This window comes from Eimeria mitis, genomic scaffold (assembly GCF_000499745.2).
Source record: "Eimeria mitis Houghton genomic scaffold, Emh_scaff4715, whole genome shotgun sequence".
Classification (NCBI taxonomy): Eukaryota; Apicomplexa; class Conoidasida; order Eucoccidiorida; family Eimeriidae; genus Eimeria; species Eimeria mitis.
In genome coordinates, this window is record NW_013573018.1 from 3909 (window position 1) to 4354 (window position 446).

A 446-nucleotide genomic window follows, 5' to 3' on the forward strand; every position below is an offset into this window, starting at 1 on the left:
AAAGAAACAAACACCAGAGGAGAAAGCAGTGTGTTTTGCTGCTGGTAGTCTTTGCAGCAGCAGCAGCAGCAGCAGCAGCAGCAGCAGCAGCAGGAATAACAACAAAGGCGACAGCCACACACAGAAAGACAGCAGCAATAGAGTAACAGACTATAAGAAGCAGAAGCAGCAGCAGTAGTAGCAGTAGCAGCAGCAGCACAAGTAGCAGCAGCAGCAGCAGGAGCAGCAGCAGCAGTACAGCTGTAGCAGTAGTAACAGCAGCAGCAGCAGCAGCAGCAGAAGAAACAGCTGGGGTGTATGTACACCTCCTGGAGGACAAGAGTGCTGCCCGGGCATAGATGCAGCGCCTGGGAGACAGACGAATGAACTGAGCAAACTATCTCCCCTGTTGGGTCCTGCAGCAGCAAGCAGCAGCAGCAGCAGCAGCAGCAGCAGCAGCAGCAGCA